The following is a 10,126-nucleotide window of genomic DNA, read 5'->3' as shown; positions in this document are numbered from 1 at the left end:
GTTCTGTTTGGTGGATCTGTTTGTGTCTACTTACCTTTCAGAGTCAGAGTGGCAGGGGAGTTTTTCAATCTACGCACCTGTCCTGGATACTGCTGATGAGAGCAGCTGGCATTTAAGCTCCTGGAAGTGATCCATTCCTCGCCGGATTATTCAGTGACACTGGTACTGAGTGAGACAGCCAACAATTTATCTTTGAGACTTTCTTGAGTAACCTGGGGATTTTTGTGTTTTTTCTAAGGACACTTATTGGAGTGTGGAACTCGCCTTTTGCTGGAGCTTAAGGACTTGTGTATTTGGATTCCTCTCCTGGAGACTCTCACTTGGAAACCAACCATCCTCCGTCCTGCCACTCTCTCTCTCTGCCTCGGACCTGGAACACAAACGGACACCGAAACCTGAAACACTTACCTCCTGGATTTCCCTTGCCTCCAACTCCGAGTTGACCTCCCTCCCAAGAGCCTGTAAGAAACAAGAGACAATCTCCTCATTATACTCACCTTTACTCCTGTGGATGACCAGCTAACTTCTTCCTATTCCCTTGCAGGACGAACCCACTGCTTTGCATTCACTGTAAATAAACATCATTTAACTTTTCATCTTGTCCATGTGTCATTGTTCTGTTTTTGCCTGAACTTGGGTACTCCTCTACTTAAACCTCAACAATGTCAGAATTTAAATTAGTTTGGGGTGATTATAAATAATAATAATAATAATAATAATAATAATACCAGCACTACTGTTTATAATAATAAAATTTTTCTTTTCTTAACCATTTTCTTGAAAATGTGCTGCTGTCCTTATCAGATATTGTTGTTACACAATCCACTTCTTTCCCAGCTTCAGTTATCAGATTAATCTTCTCACATTTGACTGTAGAATATTTTTGATCAATTGGCTGAGTCAGTTTTCTGTAAAATGTCAAGTCCCTATGGATGCAGAGCGGATCCATATCATCATCCCACCACCTCCATCCTTAATGGATGTGTTTTTGGCTGTGATGCAGTGTTTGGTTTTCACCGTGCACGGTGACACATCTTTTGCAAGGGTAGGTTTAAATAAAAGCCAGTGTTCTGTAAACAGAATATTTTGTTTGGAAGTAAAATAAGCCTCAAGCTCAAGTCTTTTTTCACCTTGTAGCACTGTAAGGAACCTGTAGAGTCTGGGATGTGCAGTGCTTCATAAAAGGCACCCCTCATTTCTTACCTCGTTTCTTGGAATTTCTTTACGCTGTCTTGATGGAATAATTCTCACGACTTTTGGAAGGGGTTTTAAAGTTTGTATTTGAAATTTGTCTCCATTCTCACTTATTTTAATACAGTCCTTGGACAGTAAACACTGACTAAGGTGTACTAGTGCTGAGCATTGTCAAACCCCAGAGTCAGAATTGTAGGATGTCTGGCAACATTTTTGGCATGTCTTCTAATTCAAGTCAGGAACTTTGAGTTGTCTGAATGTCCTGTCATCTGGGAACCTAATTTGTTATTCGAACTAGCAAACTGTGTGGATAACTTGATTTGGTTGTGTTATTTATATTTACACATTTAAACTAAAAGTCAATCAGTTGAGAATAATTATTTTAGCTGGAGACAGTGTCAAAACTTACTCTTAGAAATTTACAATGGCACAATATTTGAACATGAGTCTTTGAGTAACTTGTTTTCTTTTTTTTCAGATAAATTTAAAATATTTTAAATGCTGATTTTTAGTCAGTCAAAAAGCCAGATTTTTGACGGGCTGATTTAAAAGGCATTTAGATAAATCCATCTGCTTATAATTGATGTAAATGTTACATTAAATTTATACAATAACATATGAGTGCCAAGCAAATGAAATGCATTGCATTTTACCATCTTAATATTAGTATTGAAATGTCAGAATAGTCATCTGCCAGCAATATATTGATGGAAAATTTATAGCGTTTTACTGCAATTTGCAAATTCTTTCTGCTAGAAGGAGACAATTTACCCAGTAGTTGGTGAGAAAAGAGGTGAAAGTGGAGATATCAAGTGTCAGGATAGTAGTGGGAGTATTACTGTGCGAAAGAAGCTCATAATCCACTGCTCACAAATTGTTATGAGGTTGTGTGCTGATGCAAGCAGGAGCATGGGGACTTTATGGGTGAAATGGGTGAGAAAGATATCTCTAACCAGGTGTCAGTAATATGTAGAACAGCTTCCAACCCAGCCCAGTCATTTCTAGAAAATCTCATAACCTTGAATATTAGGACTAAATAATAATAAAAAAGAATTACTGTACATGGATATAATTAACTTTTTTCCAGAATAGATATTGTATGATATCTCATATTAATATGCTGGGGATAGAGCATTGAGTGAGGGTTAAACTGAAGGAAGGATAGACTGTGTCAGACTGCGTGATTCTGCTTTGTCACACAAGCCCCCAGCAGATGTCACTCACTCATTAGTGAATAAGGTGAGAGGCTAGTCAGCAACCAGCTGCAGGAGAACCATTTCCTACAACCTACCTCCAACACTAGTGAGGATAATGGCAGTTAATATTCCAGTTTTTACAGACATGGTTGCTGCAAAGTTTGGGAAACCTTTCACTATTGTTTTACTAATATTTCCCATCTGCTCGACAAGTTCCAATATATGAAATCACTTTTAATTTTTAAAATACAATGGAAAGACATACGAAAACCATTGAAACCAGCAGGAAAAAAATTAAATTTATGGCACTTAGCCAATATTAACACAGTGACTTGGTTATTTAGTCTCCAAAAGACAATGAAATTGTCAGTTACCCTCTGACATCTGAATCCTGCTTTGGATGTCCATGTTTATCAGTGAAGGGCTTCACACAGACAAGTGCCAAACACTGTGAATGAGTGAAACAGGAAGCTAACTTTAGCTCCTCACACCACCTCTTGCAGTGAATGGATAAGCTGTAGAATGTAATCAGAGAGGAACTACTAGACTGGGCAAAGAGTGGATGGGGAAAGGGAAGAAATTAGAAGGAGGACTGGAAGGAAACACAGGATGGTGAACGCCGAGGAGGCTAAATGAAGATTTTAGGTAATGACAACAGTTTTCAAGGTAACTCTCATGAGACCCAGAGAGACGAGGTCCCAGACATAATCTAAACAGTGTGGCATACATATTATCTCACACAGGTGCAAGCAGAAGGCTGAGAAACCATTACTCTAAGACTGTATAAGAGAAGAATGGAACAACACTGAGGGGTTCTAATACCTTTGTCAGTTCCTGTAGAGTTTTAAAGAGCAAATCAAGCAAGGCACTAAAATTTCCATAACAGTGATGTTGCGGTGGTGGCGGTGGAGGGGAACGCAGATGTTGTAAACATCCTGTGGAAATCTCACTCTCTAAGTCTTTGTCAGCACCAAGCAGGAGAACATCATCAACAAATGAGCAATGCACATTCATTGTGTTATCACATCTGCCTGGTAAAATATTTACTCTTTTAATCTTTTAAGCATGATAAAAACAGTAGAACCAGGTCCCATGTTCAAGAAATAACAAATTTCCCCAAACTCTGCTTGAGAATATTAGACAGTTTGGTAGGGATCCTCCAACAGATATTTTTTGTCCTTGGTACCAGTCCAAACCATTTAAGAGTAGGCTTTTGGCAATGAGTAGACCTATTCCGATCCTTCTTAAAAATCAACGCCATGTATACAAATGAAAATGATATGCTCTGTTTCATTAGTATTGTCTTTATTATACACTCACAACAGACGTTTCAGACACAGCAGTATGTTTTCTGGACAGTGACAAAAATTTTGTCCCATCAGGAGTTTCTGCAGGTCAGCCTTAATATTCAGCGGCAACACAGTTTTACTCAGTTTAACTTAGAAAGCTCCTTAAATATTCTAGCGGTGCATCACCTGAATGAAGCTCAGCTCATTTGTTTCTAAAGATGTGTCTGACCCAACAAAAAACTCATGTCTGCAGTTTAAAAATAATTCATGTCTTGCTCATGCTGATATTTGAATGCAGAGCTGGTTGTTGAAGTGATATTCTAATGTTACTACAGTTGCTCATTGTTTTCTGACTCCTAGCATATTTCAGTAAAGTTCCAAAAAAAAAAAAGAAATGCTATTTTGCTTCATAGGTAAAGTGTCATATTGTGTGGTTGCAGAGGTAGACCCAGGCACAGACAGAAGCATTGAACTAACATAATAATTTAATAAATTAGGGCAAGAAAACTTACAATGAAGCACAAGGAAACAGGCTGAGGAACAAGGGGGAGTCACAGACACAACAACAGGAAAAAACAGGCATGAAAACGGGGAAGAACTCTGTACAAGCATCAAATCCTTCTTGTATAAGTAAAAGTCATTAATGAACACAGAGCACCAGATGAACTTGTCTGGAAGAAGGCGAAGCTATCAAGATAAATAATTCCTCATTAACCAGTTTAGTTCTCTAATAATGTATTTAGAGGCTAGAGGAACATGTGTTTTTTTATGGTTGCATGGGTTTCTTTAGTTTTTTCTAATCAAGAGAAGATGGCACTATTTTAGGTAACCCAACTTTTTATTGTGTTTTTAACCTACAGACCTTGTTAGTGATGTGCATTTTAATGAATTGGTGCTTTTTAAATAGTGATTTTACTAATTTATTTATTGTATGTGTGATGTTATGAAAGAGCACAAAGTGTGCAGTGTCACCCCCCTGTGCAAGGCAAATAACAAGGGGAAACCAGGGGAAAATGCAGAGCAGCTGCAGCTGAAGGTAAGCGGGGAGATGAGGGACGGAGACTTAGTAACCTGACTGGAGCTGAAAGGAAATATTCTAAAGGTACAAAGAACACAAGAATGAATAGAGAAACTATTACACAAGGGAATGGACTAAACTGGCAACAACTAGAGAAGATTAACAACAGAGAAATTAAGTTCAGCAGTTCAACCAAGTTGGAATTAATTGATTCATGTTCATAGTTCACTACCTAAATGTTTCGAGCTGGGTTCACAGCTCTTACTTGAACTAGTTCTTGTTCAGTCATCAAAATTTGTCTGAAATAAAGTTAATAAATATACAGTTCATAACATCATTCACATATAAGTTATGCCATTGCCTAACATCCATGTTTCTCTCTTCTGTTTTCTTTGCTCATATAAACTGTAATTTAAAAAAGCTGAATTTCCAAATCAGTCTCTCTCATTCACATATTTTTCTAGTTACATCAGCAGAATAGAACATTTTGATTGCAAACAGGTCCATTTAGACTACATTTGTTACTGTACTTACATTTAATCCTCTTTTTGTTGCCTGATTTTACACCTTTGACCCACAACACACTGAGTGTTGTGGATCACACGGGAGTGCATATGCCCTTTTTGGCCTGGGATCACCTTGGGATTCCCCAGAATCAGCTGAAGGGTGTTGCTGGGGATACCTGGGATACTCTCCTGGATGTAACCCCCAAGACCTGAGTTCAGATAAATGGAAGACAATGAATGGATAGATAAATAAATAATATGTACCATATTTGTTATAAGTGAAAGAGATCTCAATGAGACTTTAACCTGGAAAATTAAAGGGTATAACAATAACATTATAACACAATGAGCTCTTTCAGTGGATCAAAGTCACCATTGAGATGCACATATATCACAAAATGTAATAAATAATTAATTAATAAACCATGATTTCATTTGTGTAAGTCAGCCTAAGCAGCATCCATTAAAAAGTTTGGAGACAACTATTCCTTTTTGTATTATTGTATTTAACAGCTTCTAACATAAAGGGAGTCTTCACAGTCCACTATAATGTTTTGAGATCTCAAGTAATAGCTGAACAATTTATAATTTTTATCAACAAGACAATCTGTGCTTAATAATTCATTCCAAAGATCTGTTTGAAGGCATTAAATAGAGAAAATAATTACCTTCTGGTTGTCGTGTGGCTCGGTCTGCAGGAAGTGACAGGTTTGGAAACAGGAAAAAGGAAGTTATTGGCTCGGATTATCTGAGCACACTGGTCTGCAGAGTACATCAAGAGAACAACATACACTCCCTTCATGCACAATGCACGTAGACGTTTGTGTGTGTACGCCACATGAGGAAGAGGGAGGCATTAGATATGAACAGAGGTCTGAGTCCAGACTGAGTTGTCCCCACACCTGTGTTTTGTATCTCTTCAGGAAACCTTGCTGAACTGCCTTGTTTCAGTTTGACAGTTGCATGATCACAGTCAGTCATAACAACACAGCACTTCCTGAGAACATCATGACATTCAGGTAAACCTTCGAAATAAAGGAAATAAAGGAAGCACCTGAATACATGACATAATGTGTTCTTTTTATCCTGTCAGCATGTAGCTCAAGCTCCTATCATGAATTGTAGACTAAATTATGCTTGGAAGTCAGAAAAATAAACAATTTGATCAGTTTTATGTGTTTGTGTGAAAAAAGGAGGTCATTATAAAACAATTATTTCTAAGAAGAACATAAAACAATCCCTTTATGTTTAGTTAGAGCAAACAATTTTGCTCATGGTAGATATGTTTTTGAGTTTAGTAAACTTAGTATGAATAAAAATCTCCCATGTCAAGAAATGCACTTAATAAACTGTCTGTTTACTGCTGAAACTCTGTACTAATTGTACTGTTCATGTGTTGCTGCCCAGAGTACAAAGTAAAATGATTAGGAACTTGAATCACACAAAGTGAAGTTCTCCAAAGATACAGACACACTCACTGACTCGATAGGCTCCTGGATATTCCCACTTTCCTTAAATAGAGTTCTATCATCCAGGTGCTTCCCATGATACAACCGGGAAGACGGGTCAGAATGAAGTGGCAGAGGTGTGTTTGTGCCAAACAGGGCCAGCAGCCAACTACCAATCTTCTCTGGAGTTTTATTTATATGTGCAAACCTTTGTTAGTTGGCTCTGTTTTCCTGTAGGCACGTGTCTGACTAGATGACCTTAGAAGGGGAAGCAGGGGAATTCCTGGCTTTTACTCTAGAACAAATAAATCAAGTTCACTTCAGGTGAAAGATGCATACTGTAGTAAAGGTTTGGTCTGCTGTTAGGAATGAAAGGAAATTTTCACCCACAGCATTAAGGGATGACTATTTTTGAAGAAGCACTGAGAAGAATGAGAAGCACTTGGGTTGTAAGCCATTGTACAGTCATTCTTAGTTTGTATAAGTGAAGAAGAAAAGTACCTGGGACATTTTTAAGGACTTAAAGTTTCTCAGGTTACATTGACTGGTAGTGTGTTTTCCAAAGCTGTTTACAGAAAACTTGTAGATAATTTTTTTGTTAGAGGTCACTTCGCTTACCTGGACTGAAATACAGAAAAACACTTTCATCCATAAATATAACTTTTGCTGCCTCCTACAGTGTTACATATGTTAAATAAACAACAACTTTTTTCTGACTGTCGCCTTAATGAACAGAATTCATCGGCTTGATTTAAAGTCTGGTGCTCATAACAGGAAAACTGAAGGAAAAATAATAATAAATAATAATGAAAATCTCTTGTGTTCATGAGATTCTTTCACATGCACCTTGCGCCAAAATAGATCACAGGTCTTCAAGAAGTGTTGTTCTTAAACAACACAATGATGAAGTCTGGCAAGCAACGCAGCAATGTTATTGTATTGCAGCCCAAACTACAAATATAGCACAATTAGGTCAGGTATTTAAACAGTAACCCAAAATACTCTATGAGTAATACAATGAATTTGAAAAATTATCTGGTGGACATGTGAAATTATCTGATGCACACGTTAAAGTTTTATTATTTCCTTCATTGTCCCTATATAGGCTCCATACCGGCCAAATTTTAATTTGAACAACCGTTTTTGGGTGAAATTCAAACGTGTGTCTGATGGTTCATAGCTGCGCTTGAGTTATTATGGAAAAGGTCCTGGAATGACTAATCTGTAAAGAGACTGTTCAGAATGTTCACATTCAATTCATGAAGATTTGCCTTGTTTATTGTAGAGAGCTTTTTAGAGGAGATTGCTGCTATTTAAAGCAAGGGTGCATGAAGTAACCACTTAGGTCAGTGAATGACAGGAAGAAGTCCTTCTTTGTGAAGAAAAGTCTTCATTTTGATGAGTACACTCTTATTTAAAGAAAGGTCGTCTTCTATCTAAATTTAAAGTCAAATGCAAACCAGAGGGAACAATACTGTACAGTGGCAGCACCTTTCTTGGGAAAGTTGGTCGAGTACTCAGCATAATTTGAAAATGTTTTTCCTGAAATAATATCCAAAGTCCTTTTTTGTTTGTTTTTGTCATATTTTCTTGACAATGTGCAAATCCTAAAATAATAAAAAAGGCAAAATCTTTTTTTGTATTTTTAAGTAATGAATGAATCATTTAACTCCCATACTCTGTGTTTTCAAGATGTGGCCCCAAATACAATTCCCTCTTTAAGCTGATTTGGTCAGTCAGAGATAAACCAATCCAAGCCAGTAATGAACTGTTATGATGTGTGCTTACAAACATGAATTCTACATATAGCAACAGTTATGTTACAAATTAAACAGTGTTGTGAAATAATGATTTGATTTGGCTATTAGTAACTATTAAGAGTTTACTGGCACATGCAGTTGCTATGCTGTCTTCTCTCAGACGGGGAGGATAAAGCCGGGTTGACAAAATGATTAGAAATACCATCTCGTTGCTCATGCACGTGTCCCCCCTGCACCACTCTGGAAGAGGTGCAGGTAAGAGGGCTAAAAGGGTTGCCAGCCAGAGTTTTGTAGACCTATGATGTCATGGGGATTCCAGCTGTGACTCCTCCTTCCTAGGAGCCTTTCTTAAAACATTAAAGTTAATGCTGTGAATATTGGGACTCAGAGTTTTTACCAGTCTGTTGTTTTCTGTTTGTGTAGTTTAGTGGTTGTTTCATTACATGGCTGGATAAACAATAAAATCATTGCCAGTAATACCTTGGTCATACTGTTGCATATCTGCCTTGCGTTTCTAAGGCGTGTAATATCTGCCATCAAGATATTCATGTTATGTTCCAGTATTGCCTTTCTATGCATCTGATAATGTAACACAGGGGATGTGATTACCAGCAATGACAGGCTGACACGAATTTATTGGATATGTTAAAAATTCCATGGCATAGGCATTGCCCAACTAAGAGAAGCCAAATATACTGCACATATGCACCACTTTACCAGAACGTATGTAAATGTTTCCAAATGTTAAAGCAATAAAAGTACTAATACCGGTATTTAATATCGGGCAACGGTATGCAGACCCACCTTTGTATGCTAAATGCTTCAAATGTCCAACAATATTTAACTTTCCAAAAATATTTGATCACCAGAGGGCCCTGATATACTACACATGGAGCATTGACCTCTCAGCCTTAGATGGTCATGTGTTCCTTTAGTAAAGAAAAGGACATTTGACATGAATAATATAATACAACCCCAATTCCAATGAAGTTAGGATGTTGTGTAAAACATAAATAAAAACAGAATATAATGTTTTGCAAATCCTGTTCAACCTATGTGCAATTGAATACACTATAAGATATTTAATGATCAAAATGATAAACCTTATACGTTTTTGGAAATATTCACTCATTTTGAATTTGATTCTTGGAACACATTCCAAAAAAACTAAGTCAGGGTCAACAAAAGTCTGGTAAAGTTGAGGAATCTTCAAAAACACCTGTTTGGAGCAATCCCCAGGTGAATAGGTTAATTAAAAACATGTGAGTGTCATGACTGGGTATAAAAGGAACATCCCTGAAAGGCTTAGTCATTCACAAGTAGAGGTGGGTCGTGGTTTGTCACTTTGTGAACAACTACGTCCAACAGCTTAAGGACAAAGTTTCTCAACATACGCTTGCAAAGAATTTAGGGATTAATGAAAGTCCACAATAAAATCAAAAGATTCATAGGATCCGGAGGAATCTCTGCCCATAAGCAGCAAGGCTGAAAACCAACATTGAATGCCCGTGACCTTCGATCCATTAGGAGCCACTGCCTTAAAAACCGACATCATTCTGTAACAGATATTACCACTTGGGCTCAGGAACACTTCAGAAAGCCATTGTCAGTTAACACAGTTTGTCGCTACATCTACAAGTGGAAGTAATTCTACCATGCAAACCGAAGGCCATATATCAACAGCACCCAGGAATGCCGCCAGATTCTTTGGTTCC

General features: G+C 37.5%; 1 long non-coding RNA gene across 1 annotated transcript; it reads left to right on the top strand.

The window, feature by feature from the left end:
- The first annotated feature begins 242 nt into the window (after positions 1-242).
- On the top strand, positions 243-594 carry LOC124869665. Its single transcript, XR_007038641.1, has 2 exons — positions 243-461; positions 545-594. It is a non-coding gene; the product is annotated as an uncharacterized LOC124869665 (long non-coding RNA).
- The last annotated feature ends 9,532 nt before the right edge of the window (positions 595-10,126 follow it).

Source organism: Girardinichthys multiradiatus, chromosome 6 (assembly GCF_021462225.1).
Source record: "Girardinichthys multiradiatus isolate DD_20200921_A chromosome 6, DD_fGirMul_XY1, whole genome shotgun sequence".
Lineage (NCBI taxonomy): Eukaryota > Metazoa > Chordata > Actinopteri > Cyprinodontiformes > Goodeidae > Girardinichthys > Girardinichthys multiradiatus.
This window is presented reverse-complemented; position numbering and strand designations above follow the sequence as displayed.